General features: G+C 38.3%; 1 long non-coding RNA gene across 4 annotated transcripts; it reads left to right on the forward strand.

The window, feature by feature from the left end:
• Positions 1–5,985: 5,985 nt before the first annotated feature.
• On the forward strand, positions 5,986–11,859 carry LOC126766645 (uncharacterized). 4 transcript variants are annotated; one of them, XR_007668933.1, is made up of 3 exons: positions 5,986–6,714; positions 6,773–6,841; positions 10,742–11,859. It is a non-coding gene; the product is annotated as an uncharacterized LOC126766645 (long non-coding RNA). The 4 variants fall into 4 exon arrangements; XR_007668932.1 differs by lacking the exon at positions 6,773–6,841 and adding an exon at positions 10,609–10,677; XR_007668934.1 differs by lacking the exons at positions 5,986–6,714; positions 6,773–6,841 and adding exons at positions 9,875–10,550; positions 10,609–10,677 and having other exon boundaries at positions 10,746–11,859.
• Positions 11,860–23,579: the final 11,720 nt, after the last annotated feature.

The raw sequence follows: 23,579 nt of genomic DNA on the forward strand, positions 1-23,579 counted from the left end.
AACGCAGCTGACTATCGAAGCCAAATAGTAGACAAAAGAAAAATCAAATATGCCATAAATAGTTTTGCACTATTTAAAGCGGCAGGTCCTGACGGGATTATGCCCATAATGCTGCAAAAACTGGTAGAACCAATGGTTCTAAGGCTTGAAAATATATACAAGGCTAGCATTCAACTATCTTACATCCCAAGAAGTTGGAAAAGGAGTAAAGTTGTGTTCCTTCCAAAACCAGGCAGAAGAACACACGAGAATGCCAAGGATTTTAGACCTATAAGCCTTACCTCCTTTATGCTGAAGGTACTAGAAAGGCTAATAGATCTACACGTAAGAACAATAATGGCGGAGAAGTTATCGAAGTGTCAACATGCGTACATGAAGGGCCGATCAACCGAAACCGCCCTTCACGAGGTGATAAGTGTAATCGAAAAATCACTACACCACAAACAATACACCATGGCTGCATTTCTAGACATAGAGGGCGCATTGAACAACATAGAAGTAAAGGCGATAATTAATTCTCTGGCACATGGCACATGGTGGCATAGATAACACTGTGTGCAGATGGATACTATCGATGCTTAAGAATAGGAAGATTATAGCTTCAAACGGCGCTGCAACACAAACAAGTTATTAGAGTAGAGGGATGTCTCAAGGAGGGGTCCTCTCTCCGCTTCTATGGGTTGCAGCGCTGAACCAAATACTACTCCAACTAAACGGTAAAGGAGTGAAAGCAGTAGCGTATGCAGACGATATAGTGTTGTTGGTTTCAGGTATGTTTCCTTCAACAGTCAGCGAGATTATGGAAAGAGCACTTCGAGGGTTAAACTTATGGGCTAAGAACAATGGTCTAGGAGTTAACCCGAACAAAACGGAACTGATGCTATTCACAAGCAGAACCAAAATTCCTTAGTTCCAGCTTCCGGTACTAAACGGTACAACACTTACTCTATCCCCCACAGCTAAATACTTGGGGGTGGATATTGACACCAAACTGTCCTGGAAAATTAATATAGAAAAAAGAATAAACAAAGCATACATGGCCTACTATACATACTTTTAAGAAAATCGACAACAGGAATTGGGGCCTTAAACAAAGTATAATCATGTGGATGTATACGGCTGTCATAAGACCTATACTTACATATGGAGCTCTGGTATGATGGCCAGCGCTAAACAAACAATACAACATTAGAAAATTAAATGGAATACAAAGAGCAGCATGTGCGGGTGTTACTGGTGCAAAACAGCAGCTATTGCGGCGATAAGAATAAAAGAATTGGGAGGTTGGAATCAGCAGAACTACGGACATAGTGTAATTTTAAACAAGCTCACCATTAACAAATCATACTACATTCTCCCAAAGCTGGATTTCAATAGACACTTCCAGGTGAGGATGCCATCTAGACGAGAATGGAGAAGAGGTTCAATAGTAGAGGAAGATACTATCTCAGTCTATACCGACGGGTCCAAAATGGACTGCGGAGTAGGCACGGGGTTATTCTCCGCTGATCTAGGCATATCTCTCTCTATACGTCTACCGAACTCGGCCAGCATCTTCCAAGCAGAAGAACTCTTCTTCTTAATTGATGTAGACACCGCTTACGCGATTATAGCCGAGTTAACAACAGCGCGCCAGTCGTTTCTTCTTTTCGCTACGTGGCGCCAATTGAGTATTCCAAGCGAAGCCAGGTCCTTTTCCACTTGGTCCTTCCAAAGGAGTGGAGGTCTTCCTCTTCCTCTGCTTCCCCCGCCGAGTACTGCGTCGAATACTTTCAGAGCTGGAGTGTTTTCGTCCATCCGGACAATATATCTCGTACAGCTCATCGTTCCATCGAATGCGATATTCGCCGTGGCTAACGCGCAAAGGACCATAAATCTTTCGCAGAACTTTTCTTTCGAAAACTCGCAACGTCGACTCATCCGTTGTTGACATCGTCCACGACTCTGCACCATATAGCAGGACGAGAATTATGAGTGACTTATAGAGTTTGGTTTTTGTTTGTCGAGAGAGGACTTTGCTTCTCAATTGCCTACTCAGTCCGAAGTAGCACCTGTTGGCAAGAGTTATCCTGCGTTGGATTTCTAGGCTGACATTGTTGGTGGTGTTAATGCTGGTTCCAAGATAGACGAAATTATCTACAACTTCAAAGTTATGACTGTCAACAGTGACGTGAGTGCCAAGTCGCGAGTGCGACGACTGTTTGTTTGATGACAGGAGATATTTCGTTTTGCCCTCGTTCACTGCCAGACCCATTTGTTTTGCTTCCTTGTCCAGTCTGGAGAAAGCAGAACTAACGGCGCGGGTGTTAAGACCGATGATATAAATATCATCGGCATACACCAGCAGCTGTACACTCTTATAGAAGAAGGTACCTTCTCTATTTAGTTCTGCGGCTCGAACTATTTTCTCCAGAAGCAGGTTGAAAAAGTCGCACGATAGGGAGTCGCCTTGTCTGAAACCTTGTTTGGTATCGAACGGCTCGGAGAGGTCCTTCCCGATGCTAACGGAGCTGTTGGTGTTGCTCAACGTCAGCTTATACAGCCGTATTAGTTTTGCAGGGATACCAAATTCAGACATCGCGGCATAAAGGCAGCACCTTTTCGTGCTTTCGAAAGCAGCTTTGAAATCGACGAAGAGGTGGTGTGTGTCGATTCTCCTTTCACGGGTCTTTTCCAAGATTTGGCGCATGGTGAATATCTGGTCGGTTATTGATTTTCCAGGTCTGAAGCCACACTGATAAGGTCCAATCAGTTTGTTGACGGTGGGCTTTAATCTTTCACACAATACGCTCGATAGAACCTTATATGCGATGTTGAGGAGGCTTATCCCACGGAAGTTAGCGCAGATTTTGGGGTCTCCTTTTTGATGGATTGGGCATAGCACACTTAAATTCCAATCGTTGGGCATGCTTTCGTCCGACCATATTTTACAAAGAAGCTGATGCATGCTCCTTATCAGTTCTTCGCCGCCGTGTTTGAATAGCTCGGCCGGCAATCCGTCGGCCCCTGCCGCTTTGTTGTTCTTCAGGCGGGCAATTGCTATTCGAACTTTTTCATGGTCGGGTAATGGAACGTCTGCTCCATCGTCATCGATTGGGGAATCGGGTTCTCCTTCTCCTGGTGTTGTGCGTTTACTTCCATTCAGCAGGCTGGAGAAGTGTTCCCTCCATAATTTAACTATGCGCTGGGCATCAGTGACTAGATCACCTTTGGGGGTTCTACAAGAGTATGCTCCGGTCTTGAAACCTTCTGTAAGCCGCCGCATTTTTTCGTAGAATTTTTGAGCATCACCCCTGTCGGCCAGCTTATCAAGCTCTTCGTACTCACGCATTTCGGCCTCTTTCTTCTTCTGTCTGCAAATGCGTCTCGCTTCCCTTTTCAACTCTCGGTATCTATCCTATCCCGCACGTGTAGTGGTCGATCGTAACGTTGCGAGGTAGGCAGCCTGTTTTCTCTCCGCTGCGACACGGCACTCCTCGTCGTACAAGCTGTTCTTTTGCACTTTCCGAAAACCAATGGTTTCGGTTGCAGCTGTACGTAAGGAGTTCAAAATGCCGTCCCACAGTTCCCTTATACCAAGTTGTTGACGAGTGCTCTCAGAGAGCAGGAGTGCAAGCCGAGTAGAAAATCGTTCGGCTGTCTGTTGTGATTGCAGCTTCTCGACGTCGAAACTTCCTTTTGTTTGGTGGCGTGCGTTTTTTGCTGCACAGAGGCTGGTGCGAATCTTAGCTGCAACAAGATAGTGGTCCGAGTCGATGTTAGGACCTGGAGCGCACGCACATCTAAAACACTGAAAACGTGTCTTCCGCCTATCACAACATGATCGATCTGGTTGGTAGTTTTTCGATCCGGAGACAGCCAGGTAGTTTGATGAATCTTCTTATGCTGGAATCTAGTACTACAGATAACCATATTTCGGGCCCCGGCGAATTCGATCAGCCTCAACCCATTTGGGGATGTTTCCTCGTGGAGGCTGAATTTACCGACCGTAGTGCCAAATATACCTTCTTTGCCCACCCTGGCGTTAAAGTCGCCAAGCACGATTTTGACATCGTGGCGGGGGCATCCCTCATAAGTGCGCTCCACGCACCCATAAAAGGCAACTTCTCTTCCCTCGGGGCGTGGGCGCAAATCAGCGATATGTTGAAGAACCTCGCTTTGATGCGGATTGTGGCTAGACGTTCATTCACCGGAGTGAATGATAGTACTCGGCGACGGAGTCTCTCTCCCACCACGAATCCTACACCAAACTTGCGCTCCTTTATATGGCCACTGTAGTAAATGTCACAAGGACCTACTCGTCTCTGTCCTTGTCCCGTCCATCGCATTTCTTGGACGGCGGTGATGTCAGCCTTTATTTTCACGAGAACATCACCCAGCGGGACCGGACATTCCAGGTGCATGCCCTCAAATCGTAGTCCTTATTTCGTTTGTCATGGTCGTCATCAAAAGGGGGGTCTCTCATCCGAGGCTTGTTTCTTCTATTCATTGCGGGTTTTTTTTACGTGGCGGGTCCCAAACCCAGCGCTCAACCATATGTAAGGGATGTTTCGCCTTCTCACATTAGCTCGCCTTCGAACGGATGTTCTTAGGCTACCCAGAGGATACTTGGTCAAAGACCGGAAGCAGCTCAGCTTGAGTCATATGTAAAAGAATCGTTTCTGGCCACTCCCAAGTGAATGGCTATCAGAGAACTTTCTTCACATGCGTGAACTTCTGCACATGACTCCATCCTCCAAGCAGAATTACTAGTCATAGAAAAAGCCTGCGAAGTTTTATTAGAAAACCACGGGAATATACATAAAGCAACTATATTTACGGATAGCCAGGCGGCCCTCCTGGCATTGTCTTCACCCATGAAAAATTCCAGTATAGTTCACAACTGCAAGAGAGCACTAAGCTCAATAAAAGACAAGCTCCAACTAAACTTGATCTGGGTTCCCGGCCACAGGAACATTTTCTGAGGCGGAGCTAATACCAAGCCCGCTAGGATCGATAAAAGGAGAGATCAACAGACAATTCCAACAAATTGCAAACAAAAGGTGGAAAAACAGTAAAACATGCGTCATAACTAAACAATTATGGCCAACATATGACAATAAAAGAACCAATGACTTATTAAATAGGTCAAGAAAAAGTATTTACAAAATGGGTATGCCCTACAACGACAGCTGCCGCAGCTGCGGAGTAGCAGGGAACAAGGAAACAATCTTCCACTTTCACTTTCTATACGCATATTGTAAATATGTATGATGATTTTTGAGACTATTGTTGTTTTTCCAGAAGAATGTTTGTATTTTTTGATTAACATGCGTACGCATATATTATTCGTGTGAGAATGTCATACGCACATACATACATATGTGTGTACGTAAATATAGAGAAGCACGCGCTTTTTATATTACTGATAAATGATTATATCTTGATTTGAAATTGATTTGTACTTGCATACATATGTATCTGCAGGAGAGATGCGTATGAAAGTTTTAAATGATAAGAGGTGTGATTTACATATATTATTATTGTAATATATTATGCTTTTAGGATATTACGATAATATTTCATATATGTACATATATGCTCAGAAATATACATTGCTATTACAGACGCATGTTGGCCTTTTGCTTATATTTTTATACGTTTACATGCTATCATATCAATTGACATTACATAAATATAACTTTGCGAATTTTTGTGAATTCATGCAAAATTGATATCATTATTATTAAATTATGCAATTTTCATGGTAATATTTGTAGTTAATTGATATGATTATTATTTTGCGTATTTTTATGAATACATGCAAAACTAAAACTTATGCTATTTCCAAAGCAATAATTGTAGGTAATGTGCGAAAAAGAGCTATTTTTTTATATATTTCTTATGTTTGATACTATAATATAATTTCATATATGAATATGTTTGTATATATTACTATGTTCGGACCGTCAACGAAAACATGTTTTCGTGGAAAAAACTGGTTTTCGCACGAAAACTTGTGTTTTCGTCCATATAAAATCTGTCAAACGAAAACACAGTTTTCGCCGAAAACTACTGGAAAACTACATTCCACTCATTATAATCGGTGCCTGCTCTAGTTTAATCGATGTTTTTGGAAGACATATTTTGCAGGCCCAAAATTGTCACTTTACATTCCATATACAAAAACATCTGTCGCTTGATATTCTCATATTAGGGGGATTCTCTTGCTCTTGCAAAACCTTGCACGGTGCAGAAATTGCAGAATTTTCCTATTGGTGCAACGGCACAACAACAAACACACGCAGAAAATTATTTGCAATGACTATAAATTTGTCAGACCAAACCCCACGTTTATTTTCGTGCCGTCATATATCACTATATTCTTCAATGGGTGCTCTCTTGGCCTTGCATATTTCGGTATAGGCTTTTTGCATTTTGTGTCATCGCGCAATATTGCAAGAGCAATATAATGCCGCTATTGATAGTTATCAGTGAAAACTCAACGAAAGCACACATTGTCGGTCCGAACTTAGATTCCACAACATACAAATATGTTTTCAAAATGTTTTCAATGTCTGTCCGAACATATGTAGTATATGCTATATATATATATGCATTAAATAAATATTATCATAATACCTAAAAACTGGATTATAGTATTCACAGTTTTTGGGAAATTTCATAGGTGCCAACTTTGCCTGATATTTGACATTTAAACTGTGAGCGCACAAAGTTAGTTTTATAGCAAATTAATGTTTAATTATTGAATAAAAATGTCTCATTTAAATAGAAAGCAAAATTTATTGAACGCACTCAGCTACAAATGTATACAGGACATAACCGCTAATGATTCTAGTATGTATGTATATATACTTATTACATAAAATCACCTACCGAAGATATTTTTTACAATTTTGTTAAAGACAGTGACGAAGAGGATGGTGATATCCTAATAAATTTTGCCATTGATGCAGCGCTTATTTTAGCTAATCGGAGAAGTACCCATTGGGGGATACCAAAATCTTGGCAATGGGTCAATAATGTTCTTCCCAGATTTGATAGTGGCAGCATGCGACAAATGTTGCGCATAGAAATCTTTGAGTACAACTATATATTATCCTTAATCAAGCAGGACCCTGTTTTCCAAAACAAAAATTGTGTTCCACATTTACCAATCGATCTTCAACTAAAGATAACACTTTTTCGTCTGGGATCAAGTGGAGAGTGCCTCTATTAGAAAGATTGCAACATTGTTCGGAATAGGCGTTGGCGGAACAGTTACCAAAGTGACAGAGCGGGTTATCACCGCATTGATTAATTTAAAATCTACATTTTTATGTTGGCCATCAAGAGAAGAAAAGCGAAAGATTGTCACAAAAACAATGGAAGAGCTTCCAGTATGTATTGGCTATGTTGACGGTACTGAAATCAGATTAGCAGAGTCTCCTTCAAAAGATCACAAACTATACTTCTCTCGCAAAAAAACGGTATGCCATAAAAATGCAAGTAGTATGTGACTATTCACAAAGAATTAGACAAGCGACAATAGGAAGCGTGCATGGTGCTAAAATTTTTGCCGAATTTGCAATAGGTAAAAACCCACAAAATTATTTTTGTCATCGGGAATTTATAGATATTCTCTATATACATATATATATGTATTTGATAACAAAGCTCATATGTACATATATATATGTATGTATGTGCAATTTGACCTATTTAATGATAAATTCCATTAAATCTGTTGGAATTTATGATAAAGTCATATATCCATTATTACCTAAATAAATACATATAGATACATGTATATAGATAACATTTTGAAGACCAAGCCGACGCACGTATTCGCCTATGGATGTAATTATATGTACATATAAACAGATTTTTAAAAACCATACCCGTAATGATAAAAATGTTTTTTGATAAAGTCCCGTTTTGATAAAATCTTAAACGTCATATGCATATACATAATTATGTGTACATGTAAACAGGTTTTAAAAAACCGTACGCATAAAGTTCACATGTTCACATATGTATGTAATTTTGTGTTCATGTAAACAAATTTGAAACAATCATTCGCATAATGTTTGTAAATTTGTCTACACACAACTTTGTAGGTAAATATATACAACCATTGTTTCATACAAAAACTCCGTTGTCACGGACAACCAATGAGCTGTGCCGAAAAAAATAAACGAACGACCGCCGTTTGTCACCGCTTCCCTAGCCGCTGTACAGCTCCGCCAACAAACCAGCGTAAATATGTATGTTTGTGCGTGAGATTGCATACATATCGACGCAGCTGCGTAAAAATATTTCAGAATTACAAAATATTTTTTATATTCCTTGACAAATACAGTCAATCCCGGTTATGTACCACAATCAAAGATACAGATTTTGTGGTTTGTTAAAAATAAAAATGTAATATGGCACATAAGCGAGTGCGGATACTTAAGCAAGTGGTACTTAAAACAATAACTTCTATGTATTTCAAAAAACAAACCGTGAGATGCAGCAAGATATAATATAGGCTGTTAAGAGTGATGAGGGAGGGATTTGATTTTCATTTAAGCGGAGTACTACTTAACTGGGATTGACTGTACACATGAATCAGAGGAACATTGAATATTTTCTTTGAAACATTTCTTGATTGGAAAATCGAAAAATAAACTATTTTAATACTTATATTTGCGGGGTTGTCACTTTTTTTCCATAACATTTCAGAAATATATTCAATTTATGAATTTTAGCTTTTGAAATCGTCGGGAAAAGACGCTTGTAGGCAAGGCATGCTCTGGGAGATGTAATGGCGTCTGCTTTTATGAATGAATCGAATATGCTTTTTGAAAGTACGTTTGCGTTCATGAATGAAAATTTTGTTGTTGTGTAATTAACTACAAATTTTGACGTCGGCAATTTGGCTGCCATTTTGGTTTCTGATGCTTTTTCAAACGATTGTTGTTTATGTAGAACAATATTTGTAATTTTTGCGGGTGACATATCCACATGTGAACGCATATAAGTATGTATGTTGTGTATGCGTTGTTTGTGTGAGAATGTCATACGCACATATTTACATGTATACGCATATTGTAAATATGTATGATGATTTTTGAGACTATTGTTGTTTTTCCAGAAGAATGTTTGTATTTTTTGATTAACATGCGTACGCATATATTATTCGTGTGAGAATGTCATACGCACATACATACATATGTGTGTACGTAAATATAGAGAAGCGCGAGCTTTTTATATTACTGATAAATGATTATATCTTGATTTGAAATTGATTTGTACTTGCATACATATGTATCTGCAGGAGAGATGCGTATGAAAGTTTTAAATGATAAGAGGTGTGATTTACATATATTATTACTGTAATATATTATGCTTTTAGGATATTACGATAATATTTCATATATGTACATATATGCTCAGAAATATACATTGCTATTACAGACGCATGTTGGCCTTTTGCTCATATTTTTATACGTTTACATGCTATCATATCAATTGACATTACATAAATATAACTTTGCGAATTTTTGTGAATTCATGCAAAATTGATATCATTATTATTAAATTATGCAATTTTCATGGTAATATTTGTAGTTAATTGATATGATTATTATTTTGCGTATTTTTATGAATACATGCAAAACTAAAACTTATGCTATTTCCAAAGCAATAATTGTAGGTAATGTGCGAAAAAGAGCTATTTTTTTATATATTTCTTATGTTTGATACTATAATATAATTTCATATATGAATATGTTTGTATATATTACTATGTTCGGACCGTCAACGAAAACATGTTTTCGTGGGAAAAACTGGTTTTCGCACGAAAACTTGTGTTTTCGTCCATATAAAATCTGTCAAACGAAAACACAGTTTTCGCCGAAAACTACTGGAAAACTACATTCCACTCATTATAATCGGTGCCTGCTCTAGTTTAATCGATGTTTTTGGAAGACATATTTTGCAGGCCCAAAATTGTCACTTTACATTCCATATACAAAAACATCTGTCGCTTGATATTCTCATATTAAGGGGATTCTCTTGCTCTTGCAAAACCTTGCACGGTGCAGAAATTGCAGAATTTTCCTATTGGTGCAACGGCACAACAACAAACACACGCAGAAAATTATTTGCAATGACTATAAATTTGTCAGACCAAACCCCACGTTTATTTTCGTGCCGTCATATATCACTATATTCTTCAATGGGTGCTCTCTTGGCCTTGCATATTTCGGTATAGGCTTTTTGCATTTTGTGTCATCGCGCAATATTGCAAGAGCAATATAATGCCGCTATTGATAGTTATCAGTGAAAACTCAACGAAAGCACACATTGTCGGTCTGAACTTAGATTCCACAACATACAAATATGTTTTCAAAATGTTTTCAATGTCTGTCCGAACATATGTAGTATATGCTATATATATATATGCATTAAATAAATATTATCATAATACCCTAAAAACTGGATTATAGTATTCACAGTTTTTGGGAAATTTCATAGGTGCCAACTTTGCCTGATATTTGACATTTAAACTGTGAGCGCACAAAGTTAGTTTTATAGCAAATTAATGTTTAATTATTGAATAAAAATGTCTCATTTAAATAGAAAGCAAAATTTATTGAACGCACTCAGCTACAAATGTATACAGGACATAACCGCTAATGATTCTAGTATGTATGTATATATACTTATTACATAAAATCACCTACCGAAGATATTTTTTACAATTTTGTTAAAGACAGTGACGAAGAGGATGGCGATATCCTAATAAATTTTGCCATTGATGCAGCGCTTATTTTAGCTAATCGGAGAAGTACCCATTGGGGGATACCAAAATCTTGGCAATGGGTCAATAATGTTCTTCCCAGATTTGATAGTGGCAGCATGCGACAAATGTTGCGCATAGAAATCTTTGAGTACAACTATATATTATCCTTAATCAAGCAGGACCCTGTTTTCCAAAACAAAAATTGTGTTCCACATTTACCAATCGATCTTCAACTAAAGATAACACTTTTTCGTCTGGGATCAAGTGGAGAGAGTGCCTCTATTAGAAAGATTGCAACATTGTTCGGAATAGGCGTTGGCGGAACAGTTACCAAAGTGACAGAGCGGGTTATCACCGCATTGATTAATTTAAAATCTACATTTTTATGTTGGCCATCAAGAGAAGAAAAGCGAAAGATTGTCACAAAAACAATGGAAGAGCTTCCAGTATGTATTGGCTATGTTGACGGTACTGAAATCAGATTAGCAGAGTCTCCTTCAAAAGATCACAAACTATACTTCTCTCGCAAAAAAACGGTATGCCATAAAAATGCAAGTAGTATGTGACTATTCACAAAGAATTAGACAAGCGACAATAGGAAGCGTGCATGGTGCTAAAATTTTTGCCGAATTTGCAATAGGTAAAAACCCACAAAATTATTTTTGTCATCGGGAATTGATTGCTAGCGATTCGGCATATCCGCTAAGCCAACATCTTATTACACCTTTTCGACAAAACAGTACTGAGCAGTCAAAAGAAATCACACATACATTCAATCAATATTTCTCTAAATATAGAGTACGTATAGAAAATTGTTTTGGGAAATTAAAAGAAAAATTTTGCACTTTAAAAGAACTACGGTTCCGATTAACGAACGAAACTAATTATAAAAATTGTTGTATATGGATTTTGGCATGTTGTATCCTTCACAGCATATTGCTATAATTTAACTTAAACGAAAATTCTAGTTTAGAAAGTCAAGAAGAAACAGACTTCCCACAAGAAATTTATGAACACGACGACCTAAGAAAAGCTCTATCACATTTTGTAAACAATAAAGATATAATTATTTACTTTTATGTAGTATATATGTATAGTTTTATTTTTTAATTTTTAATTCCTCCATTGCTATTCGTTCCTTCATTTCAAGCTCTCTTAAAGCCAGTTTTTCTTTCATTTCAATTTCTAGTATTCTTATTCTCTCTTCCGAATTGCATTTTTTTTTCAAACAAAAATTTTTCATGTTTCAAATCGAATTCTTTTTCTTTTAAAGATAGCTCTCTATCTTTCATTTTGGTTTCTATATCTAACTTTTGTTGCTTCACCTTAATTAAACGTGTGTGCATAGAAAGCACATCGGCAAGACCTGTCCGCAAATAAATACCCTTCCGATTTATTGTGTTGCATGTAGATTCTGTACCGACTTCTTTAAAAATATCTTCAGGTGTGGTAGCTACATTTGCACTGCTTCCAGCGTCGAAATCGTCTGTGGTTATAATTATAATTTTATACCTGGTTAAATTGGATGCCCAATTAGATAGATAAAGTACTTACACTCAGATTAAGTACCATTTATAAGTAAAAATGCGAATTATTTCGGATAGTTTAAAGTTTAATTTGCTTTTATACAAAGCTATTAAGGTTACAATTGAAATTACGTTTAAAAATATGCAGGTTTGAGGGTAACGAAACGATTTGCCGATTCTCCTTCGGTTCTTCAAATTATTGCAGCGTGCGGGATCGGTATCGAAGAAAGTATAATTAGCGTAGAGTCCTAACGCGGCGCAGTGCACAAGCGAATGTCTTGTAGACGAATTGCTATATAGAAGTGTGTGTCGAATTGCTTGGTACCAATCCTTTTTTTCCCATCCTTTTTGTTGAGTGGGTTGATTGATGTAGAAGTGTGGTGAGTTGTGTTGAGTGGTATTGTATTATTAGTGTGGTGGCCGCCTGCTGGGTGATGTTCACAATTGTGGTGTGATATAGAGTCATCAGCTGTGGTGAATTAAGCTGTCTTATTAGTGTGCGCCAGTTTTTTCGGGTTAAGTGGGTGGATGCTTAACTCATTTAAACATCCTGGGCCCCCTAGGCGAATATTTTGCCTAGTTTTATATATATAATCTGAGACATGTAATTCGGCTTACTGTTGGTGAAGTAGCCGAGTCCGCAGAATATTAGCTGTAAGAACCGATTTTGGTTTTAATAGAAAATTGTATTTTATGTAAGTTGAGATAGTAATTTTTTTTTTTGCATGTTTTGACGACTTATTATTATAGTAAGTTTGTAAAATTGTTTGATTTTATTTATTTTACTAGCGGTTACTGACAATTTATTATTTTATCGTTTTTGTATACCGGTTGCTTAGTATTTGCCTTTTCTGTATTATCGGCAATTGTTTGCATTTAATTTATTATTGGCTTATGAAGGCTAGTAACTCCACGCCTGGCTCAGATATGGCCAGAATGGGTACTCCATAGCCCTGGAGTTAGGGCTGTGCCAATAGAGGGACCTTGCGAGAGAGTGGCCGGTAATTGCGAACGGCTTCACTAGAATTATAATTTTTTAAGTGGGATGTTCATGCTTTACAACAGATTCTCACCAACTACCCTTATGAGGAGCGCTTATGTAGGGACGATAAGAGCGATCTCTGCTTTTGTTAGATTTTTTTTTTATTTATCTATTTTAGAATTTAGGGCGCTACTTATTAAGCAATATTTTATGAGAATGTCGATTCTCTATCCCTTTGGGACAATTTTTGTTATATATTGTGTTTGAGTACGTATGCATTAATTTGGCAAGTAGTAGCACGCCACCGCTCTAGGATTTGTTCAGATTTTTTTTTTTTATTACTGGCGAAAGCCATCCTGCGGGGCCGAAAAGTTGTATGTTCTTTTAATAAACAATTTATTTTCAAAACGGTTGTCTCGCATGTATGTAATTAATTTCTGTTGCTCCTCATGGCTCCATTTCCTGTACGGTGCTTTGCGTACACGTTTTGGTTTGGTCTGAAACATATATTTGGCATTATTTTATTTACATTTACACTTTTATTAAATATATTAATTTTACTTACAATTTTGTTTTCATCAGATTCCATTTTCAAATGTAAATAAAGTCAGCTGATCAGAGATGCCAGTTTGTCACAATTAATAAACAAGCTCAACACAGTGGGAAAGTGGTGAAATTGTTTTTCACGTAAAACAAAAACAAAATATCGGGTGATTTTTTAAGAGCTTGATAACTTTTTTTTAAAAAAAAACGCATAAAATTTGCAAAATCTCATCGGTTCTTTATTTGAAACGTTAGATTGGTTCATGACATTTACTTTTTGAAGATAATTTCATTTAAATGTTGACCGCGGCTGCGTCTTAGGTGGTCCATTCGGAAAGTCCAATTTTGGGCAACTTTTTCGAGCATTTCGGCCGGAATAGCCCTGATTTCTTCGGAAATGTTGTCTTCCAAAGCTGGAATAGTTGCTGGCTTATTTCTGTAGACTTTAGACTTGACGTAGCCCCACAAAAAATAGTCTAAAGGCGTTAAATCGCATGATCTTGGTGGCCAACTTACGGGTCCATTTCTTGAGATGAATTGTTCTCCGAAGTTTTCCCTCAAAATGGCCATAGAATCGCGAGCTGTGTGGCATGTAGCGCCATCTTGTTGAAACCACATGTCAACCAAGTTCAGTTCTTCCATTTTTGGCAACAAAAAGTTTGTTAGCATCGAACGATAGCGATCGCCATTCACCGTAACGTTGCGTCCAACAGCATCTTTGAAAAAATACGGTCCAATGATTCCACCAGCGTACAAACCACACCAAACAGTGCATTTTTCGGGATGCATGGGCAGTTGGCCACCAAGATCATGCGATTTAACGCCTTTAGACTATTTTTTGTGGGGCTACGTCAAGTCTAAAGTCTACAGAAATAAGCCAGCAACTATTCCAGCTTTGGAAGACAACATTTCCGAAGAAATTCGGGCTATCCCGTCCGAAATGCTCGAAAAAGTTGCCCAAAATTGGACTTTCCGAATGGACCACCTAAGACGCAGCCGCGGTCAACATTTAAATGAAATTATCTTCAAAAAGTAAATGTCATGAACCAATCTAACGTTTCAAATAAAGAACCGATGAGATTTTGCAAATTTTATGCGTTTTTTTTTTTTAAAAAAGTTATCAAGCTCTTAAAAAATCACCCGATAGATACCACGTCGGTAAATATGGGAATATTGCCACCTGGGAAATTTAACATGCTTGATAACATTTAACTGTGAACAGCATAAATATATTACAACAATATTATATATAAATCACATTTCATCAATTATATTTTCATACGCATCTATCAGCACATAAGTACATGTGTATGTACAATTCAAATGAAGTTATTGTCGTTCATCAGTAATATAACGTGCGCGAGGTTATTATTCTTCTTCTTTTTAATTGGCGTAGACACCGCTTACGCGATTATAGCCGAGTTAACAACAGCGCGCCAGTCGTTTCTTCTTTTCGCTGCGTGGCGCCAGTTGGATATTCCAAGCGAAGCCAGGTCCTTCTCCACTTGGTCCTTCCAACGGAGTGGAGGTCTTCCTCTTCCTCTGCTTCCCCCGGCGGGTACTGCGTCGAATACTTTCAGAGCTGGAGTGTTTTCATCCATCCGGACAACATGACCTAGCCAGCGTAGCCGCTGTCTTTTAATTCGCTGAACTATGTCAATGTCGTCGTGTATCTAGTACAGCTCATCGTTCCACCTAAATAAATAAATCTTTCGTACAACCTTTCTCTCGAAAACTCGTAACGTCGACTCATCGGTTGCTGTCATTGTTCAAGCCTCTGCACCATATAGCAGGACGGGAATTATGAGTGACTTATAGAGTTTGCGTTGGATTTCCAGGCTGACATTGTTGGTGATGTTTACGTAGGTTCCAAGATAGACGAAATTATCTACAACTTCAAAGTTATGACTGCCAACAGTGACGTGAGAGCCAAGTCGCGAGTGCGACGACTGTTTGTTTGATGACAGGAGATATTTCGTCTTGCCCTCGTTCACTGCTAGACCCATTTTTTTGCTTCCTTGTCCAGTCTGGAGAAAGCAGAACTAACGGCGCGGGTGCTAAGGCCGATGATATCAATATCAACGGCATACGCCAGCAGCTGTACACTCTTATAAAAGATTGCACCTGCTCGATTAAGTTCTGCAGCTCGAATTATTTTCTCTAGCAGCAGGTTGAAGAAGGCGCATGATAGGGAGTCGCCTTGTCTGAAACATTGTTTGGTATCGAACGGCTCGGAGAGGTCCTTCCCGATGCTAACGGAGCTGTTGGTGTTGCTCAACGTCAGCTTATACAGCCGTATTAGTTTTGCAGGGATACCAAATTCAGACATCGCGGCATAAAGGCAGCACCTTTTCGTGCTTTCGAAAGCAGCTTTGAAATCGACGAAGAGGTGGTGTGTGTCGATTCTCCTTTCACGGGTCTTTTCCAAAATTTGGCGCATGGTGAATATCTGGTCTGTTGTTGATTTGCCAGGTCTAAAGCCACACTGATAAGGTCCAATCAGTTTGTTGACGGTGGGCTTTAATCTTTCACACAATACGCTCGATAGAACCTTATTTGCGATGTTGAGGAGGCTTATCCCACGGAAGTTAGCGCAGATTTTGGGGTCTCCTTTTTGATGGATTGGGCACAGCACACTTAAATTCCAATCGTTGGGCATGCTTTCGTCCAACCATTATTTACAAAGAAGCTGATGCATGCTCCTTATCAGTTCTTTGCCGCCGGTAATCCATCGGCCCCCGCCGCTTTGTTGTTCTTCAGGCGGGTAATTGCTATTCGAACTTCTTCATGGTCGAAAAATGGAACGTCTGCTCCATCGTCATCGATTAGGGAATCGGGTTCGCCTTCTCCTGGCGTTGTGCGTTTACTGCCATTCAGCAGGCTGGAGAAGTATTCCCTCTATAATTTAAGTATGCTCTGGGCATCGACGACTAGATCACCTTTGGGGGTTCTACGAGAATATGCTCCGGTCTTGAAACCTTCTGTAAGCCGCCGCATTTTTTCGTAGAATTTTCGAGCATAACCCCTGTCGGCCAGCTTATCAAGCTCTTCATACTCACGCATTTCGGCCTCTTTCTTTTTCTGTCTGCAGATGCGTCTCGCTTCCCTCTTCAATTCTCGGTATCTATCCCATCCCGCACGTGTTGTGGTCGATCGTAACGTTGCGAGGTAGGCAGTCTGTTTTCTCTCCGCTGCGACACGGCTCTCCTCGTCGTACCAGCTGTTATTTTGCACTTTCCGAAAACCAATGGTTTCGGTTGCAGATGTACGTAAGGAGTTTGAAATGCCGTCCCACAGTTCCCTTATACCGAGTTGTTGACGAGTGCTCTCAGAGAGCAGGAGTGCAAGCCGAGTAGCAAATCGTTCGGCTGTCTGTTGTGATTGCAGCTTCTCGACGTCGAACCTTCTTGTGTTTGTTGACGTGCGTTTTTTCTGCGCAGAGGCGGGTGCGACCCTTGGCTGCAACAAGATAGTGGTTCAAGTCGATGCTAAGACCTCGGAGCGTACGCACATTTAAAGCACTGTGTCTTCCGTCTATCACAACATGATCGATCTGTTTGGTGGCTTCTTGTGCTGGAATCTAGTACCTCAGATAACCATATTTTGGGTCCCGGCGAAGTCGATCAGCCTCAACCCATTTGGGGATGTTTCCTCGTGGAGGCTGAATTTACCGACCGTAGTGCCAAATATACCTTCTTTGCCCACCCTGGCGTTAAAGTCGCCAAGCACGATTTTGACATCGTGGCGGGGGCAGCTCTCATAAGCGCGTTCCAAGCACTCATAAAAGGCATCTTTGGTCACATAGTCCTTCTCTTCCGTCAGGGCGTGGGCGCAAATCAGCGATGTGTTGAAGAATCTCGCTTTGATACGGATTGTGGCTAGCCGTTCATTCACCGGAGTGAATGATAGTACTCGGCGACGGAGTCTCTCTCCCACCACGAATCCAACACCAGACTTGCGCTCCTGTATATGGCCACTGTAGGAAATGTCACAAGGACCTACTCGTCTCTGTCCTTGTCCCGTCCATCGCATTTCTTGGACGGCGGTGATGTCAGCCTTTATTTTCACTAGGACATCAACCAGCTGGGCAGCGGCACCTTCCCAATTAAGGGTCCGGACAATCCAGGTGCATGTCCTAATATCCTTATTTCGTTTGCCATGGTCGTCATCAAAATGGGGGTCTCTCATCCGAGGCAGTTAGTAATCTTTCATTGGGGGAGCGGGCTTTTTACGTGGCGGTTCCCAAACCCAGCGCACAACCCTATGGAGGGGATATTTCGCCTTCTCACTTTACGGATGTTCTTAGGCTACCCAGAGGATACTTGGTCAAAGACCGGAAGTTGTGAGCAGCTTGAGCCATGTGCAAAAGAATAATTTCTGGCCACTCCCAAGTGAATGGCGATCAGAGAACTTTCCTCACTTGCGCGAACTTCTACACACGACTCCATCTTCCCGATTTTTAGCATAAGTAAAAATTAGTCAAAAGAATATACAATGTATTTTAAGCTGCACCGAAATGTGTACTCTTTATTTATACTCTTTACATGGTTCTTATTTCTATTTATACTAACTAGTATGTTTACTTAATATTCGTTGATAGTTTGTTTAGATACAGATTATATTATTTGTTTAGGACCAATCGTAGTGGGCTTTGAAGACTAGAATGTCGATGCCATGTAACAACAATAAATATTTCTTGAAGTGTTGCCATATTTGAATGAAATTCAATGAGAAAAGCAAAATGTGCATTACGTGAACACTTTTTGATCTCACTGTATATACCCACAGTAATCACCTGGCTATATTAATAAATATCAGCAAACCAACGCAAGGGCTACGAAGAACCACTTGTCGCCAAAGAGTGCAGTCTAAAGGGTGGAAGATTGAAATACTTGACGAGGAACTCTTCCAATTTATGCTGGACGAGAAACCTGAAGGAAGATACTGACGTATGTAAAAAGGAAGCAAACAACACAAAGAAAACCGGTATACTCGTGGAATCATGAAATCGCTTCACGTAGAATCGAGTGTCATATATCGAAGCGCCAGTTCGAACGTAGCATAGACAGCTGCAATTTTACGAGATTGAGAAACATTTTCAAAAAAAAGCGCAGGGACCTCAAAAAAGCGATAAAGGCGAGCAAAACTTCTTGCTTCAATATGTTACGCGACAAAGTTGACGAAAATCCATGGGGCGAGGCGTATAAGATAGTAATGGGAAAGATAGAAGGGGGGAAGGGGGCAAGCTCCGACCTGTCCATCTTTGCGGAAAAATGTGGTAGAAACGTTATTCCCTAAGCAAATCCAAGAAGGTGGAAGTTTATTTCTCGAAAATGCAGAGCCCACAGATGCAGCGCCAGTAAGTGACCTTGAAGTGCTACAAGCTGCTGAACGGTTCGGCAATTCAAAAGCACAAGGCCTGTGTGGAATCCCGAACAATGTCCAGAAGATTTCAGTCAATTACAAAACGACACAATTTGCGGAGCTCTTTACACGATGCCTACGAGAAGGAATCTTCCCAAGATATGGAAAATGCAACGCCTAGCGCTATTGCAGAAGGCAAACAAACCAGCAGGGGAACCTAGCTCTTACCGTCCTCTATGCATGATCGACACAATGGGAAATATGCTGGAGTGGATTATCTGTGTCCGACTAGAAAGCTACCTAGAAGGGGAGGCCTGCAGTCTATCAAATAACCAATACGGCTTCCGCAAAAAACGCTCAACTGTTGACGCAATTAAGAAGCTCACAGGTATTGCGGAGAATGTTATAGAAGGAGAAAGATGGATGTATGGTAATAAAGAATACTGCGCGGTCATAACCCCCGATGTAAAAAACGCATTTAATTCGGCTTAATGGCCCCACATACTGCGTGCGTTATAGGCGAAAAATATACCAACATACTTGCTGAACATCATACAGAGCTATTTGTCTGAAAGGCCGCTGCTCTACAACACAGATGAAGGTCCAAAAGAGTACACGGTAACTGATGGTGTGCCACAAGGTTACGTACTGGGTCCACTCTTATGGAATGTCCTGTATGATGGTATACTACGCCTTCCGCTGACTAAAGAAGTACATATTATCGGATACGCCGATGATATAGCGGTAACCATAGTGGTAAAAGAACTCCACCAAATTTAGAGGATATGTGGTGAGATGGTACCAAAAATAAAGCATTGGCTAAATAGTTCAAAACTCCAACTCGCGGAACAAAAAACGGAAGCAGCGCTTATTACAAGCAGAAAAAAACTCGAGAATGTGTCCTTAAATATTGACGGACACATCATTACAACACAACCTGCACTAAAGTACCTTGGTGTAATGATCGACGCGAGGCTCAGCTACAAAGTCCACATTGAAAAAGCTGCCCGTGTAAATACGGCATTATCCAGAATTATGGCCAACATGGGAGGTCCAAAACAAAGCAGCAGAGCACTTTTGGCCAGTCAGTCCTAATGTATGCTGCACCTGTATGGGGACCAGCACTAATGCAAAAAATTATGCAAGAATGGCACAATCACTCTTGCGCCTAAGCGCAATTAGAACTATTAGCACTTTCCGCACGGTATCTCATGAAGCCGCTAGCATTATATCTGGAATAATGCCGCCAGACATAATGGCTCGAGAACTGAAGCGGACTTATGACAAGAGAGTAAAAATAAGTCAAGTGGACCCCTCATTTTCGACTTGATCATCGAATTTGAATGTGAGTATTTTTTCATAAAGTAGTTACCATGAACAAATAATCCCCCGCCCAGTTTTTTAAATTTTTATTTTAACAACAATTTTTTTAATTGAGAATTTTTACTACTTTTAGTTAAAAAATTAATAATTATATAATATATAATATATTTTTATTTTTTCATATTGTTTATTAACTTTTAAGTTAACAAATGAACATTTTAATAACTTCTCTCTCAAAAAATAAAATTTTTTTTTCAGTATTTTGCAATAAACATTCAAGTAACGAAATCCGCGAAAAAATTTGACTGATCGCAATTAGATTAAGCAAAAAAAAATTGTTTAAGACGGGCGTATCATTGAATTACCTTCAGATTTACTCCGTAATTATAAGTAAGGAATAATAGTTAATGTTTTAATTAAAAATATCGTTATTTTATGGTTAATTTTATTTAAACAAATGTCAGAGATAATAAATCATATATTTTTTTGTATAGGTAAAAAACAAAGAAGTTAAATAATTTTTAAATTAATTTTATAACTCATACTTATTGCTTTATTTCTTTTTTTTTGTAAACTTTATTGGTAACGATTTTAAGGGCTTTGGAGAAAACTTTGCACTCGAGTGATGTATTATTAACAGCTCTGTAATGGTGATATTGGCGTGTATTTTTTATAGTTACACATTGGTCATGACGAGATTTGAAGTTCTTCTCATGGAAGTCGTGATCTTCTTGGGAGAAAAACCAAAGTTAATTTTTTTAAATGCATTCTTACCACATTCAAATAATGCATTGCTTATATGATTATCGCTTTCCCGTTAAAGACTTGCACGAAAAGCTTGCCTTTTAAAACTTCCTGCCAAACCAACACATGCCCCTTTCGCAAAAAATTCCATTCCGCATTCTCGTTAAAGTCCTTTTTATGATTTATTAAATTCACGAAGTTATATTTATTTTTGTAGTGAGAAGCAGCTCCGTCCGAAAAGTAGGCAATTTTTTTATCTTATCTGCTCCAAACTTATTTTTTAGAAATTCAATAAGTTTAAAATTAAAAAGGTGAACAGAGCTCGCGTCGTGACTAACTTTTTCCGAAATAACGACGTAGTTTATATGTTTCATTTCTCCATTTTCTCTATAATACACAACGTAAGGATGAATTGTAGCCTGACTGTTATTCCAATGATAAGACTGGATGGCATTTTGAACAGAAAATGTATAATTTTCAGAAAAATTAAGGCAAACGATAAATTCTCCAACCTCATCCTTCGTGTCAGTAAAATATGAAACTTGAGATCGTGCAAGAAAATCATGTCTTAATAATTCAGGCCATTTTTGTCTTAAATCAATAAAAAAAATCTTCTTTTGTCTTCGTTTATTCAATGATTTCAGTTCTAAAAAATGAAAAATGAATTTTAATGAATTTTAAAAGAAAAGAAGAACATTTGACTGAAAATTTTTTTATCTATCCGTACTTTTCCATTGGCTGTATGTAATTTCATTTACTTCATGGTCGTTGAGCAATAGTTCCAATTTATTTATAATATTCTCAGCTCCTGGCAACTTAGTACACTCAGAAAAGTAACACAATGATGCAGACTCTTATCAAACGGAGCTTTTAATTAAGTCATGTGAGCTCGAGATTGGAGGTTCACCAATTTCCGTTAATAACACAGTACAACAGCTAATCCGGGGGGTGAGAAATTCCAAGTCAGGGTGATGGTACTAGGTCAGTATAGCAAAACCCTCAAAGGGTTTGGCGTTCGTATGTGACAGTTTTTTTTTATGACCTTTTAAATTTTTTCCTTATCTTGATGTTTTTTCGCTTAGTTGTAACATTTTGGCAAAAACGTAGTTTAACATAACTCGCGAACCACTTGTCCGATTTTGATGAAACAAATTTAGAAAAATTAAGAATTACAATTTCTATTTGTTTTTAATTGTTTTTATTCAAAAAAGTGTCACTTATCGCCTTTTTTATAAATTTTCCCCAATAACTCCAGACTTCTGGCCATAAACTACTAAAAAAATAAAGTAAACATTTTTATAATTTTTTTTATTTTTATTTTATTTATTTATTTTAATAAATATTGCCTAGACTTTTTTTTTACTAAGCGAAAAAACATCAAGATAAGGAAAAAATTTAAAAGGTCATAATAAAAAACTGACACATACGAACTCCAAACCCTTTGAGGGTTTTACTATACATAGTACCATCACCCTGAATTGGAATTTCTCACCCCCCAGACAATAATCCCAAAAATGTTCCACAGTGTAATTTATTAACCTTATCAATTTTTAATTTGTTATCTACCGGTTTGCATTGAAAAGTGGGATCATTTTCTTCGTCATCTTCGATCACATCATTCGACTCTTCAGGATTGTTGACTTCAGGACATGCATTCACCGATAATTCACCAAGAATTTTTTTTTTCGACCAAAATAAATTGTCCGTTCACATGAATTGCACATATAATTGCCAATAAAATCTTTGAAAACATGAGCGCGATTTTTTGTTATTAAAACTAAGTTTTTTATGACTTGTTTATGATTTTTTTTTTGTTAAATGGATTGCAACATTTATTTACCCGGTTCATCTTTAACACGTTCTACCCGGGGCATTTTTTGCGTGTTCGTATACAGCGCGTGCACGAGAATTTAAGTTGTTCGTTCAACGGAACTCTTCTACTGCGCAATAAAAAATTCAAACGGCCCGTCTTAAAAAATTTTGTTTTGCTTAATCTAATTGCGATCAGTCAAATTTTTTCGTGGATTTCGTTACTTGAATGTTTATTGCAAAATACTGAAAAAATAATTTATTTTTTGAGGGAGAAGTCATTAAAATTTGTGTTTGTTAACTTAAAAGTTAATAAACAATATAAAAAAATAAAAATAAAAATAAATAAAATTCATGCATATTTTCTGAAAGTACAGGTATTGAACTATAACTTCTGAAACTTTTATCAAAAAATCACGAATAGTTTCTTAATTATTAATTTTTTAACTAAAAGTAGTAAAAACTTTCGATCAAAAAAAAATTGTTGTTAAAATTAAAATTTTAAAAAACTGTGCGG

The sequence above is a fragment of the Bactrocera neohumeralis genome, unplaced genomic scaffold (genome assembly GCF_024586455.1).
Source record: "Bactrocera neohumeralis isolate Rockhampton unplaced genomic scaffold, APGP_CSIRO_Bneo_wtdbg2-racon-allhic-juicebox.fasta_v2 ctg195_1, whole genome shotgun sequence".
Lineage (NCBI taxonomy): Eukaryota > Metazoa > Arthropoda > Insecta > Diptera > Tephritidae > Bactrocera > Bactrocera neohumeralis.